The sequence below is a fragment of the Fragaria vesca genome, linkage group LG3, assembly GCF_000184155.1.
Source record: "Fragaria vesca subsp. vesca linkage group LG3, FraVesHawaii_1.0, whole genome shotgun sequence".
Taxonomy (NCBI): Eukaryota; Viridiplantae; Streptophyta; class Magnoliopsida; order Rosales; family Rosaceae; genus Fragaria; species Fragaria vesca.
Window position 1 is genome coordinate 17,336,022 of NC_020493.1, and position 316 is coordinate 17,336,337.

Here is a 316-nt window from a genome sequence, read left to right on the forward strand (position 1 = left end):
ATTCAGTATTACATTTCTCTTCGAGTTTCTGCATCATTGCTACTCAATCAGCAAAACTAAATATCATCGGATAACAAGTACCTAAGTATGTGATGAATCTCGAGTTGCTATCTAGTTTCATTATTTTTAATGACCATATCAATAATGAAAAGTAATTAAACATACCTCTAGTTCTTTTGTCAACCGTAGCCCCTCTTCAAGTGCTTTCTCAACGTGAAAGAGCAAGGTGCAGGTACAGTATATGCTCAAATTGACAAATCAAAATGCCCATATCAACTGCCCAATTCTATTTTTCAATACAGTAAAAATAACCAAC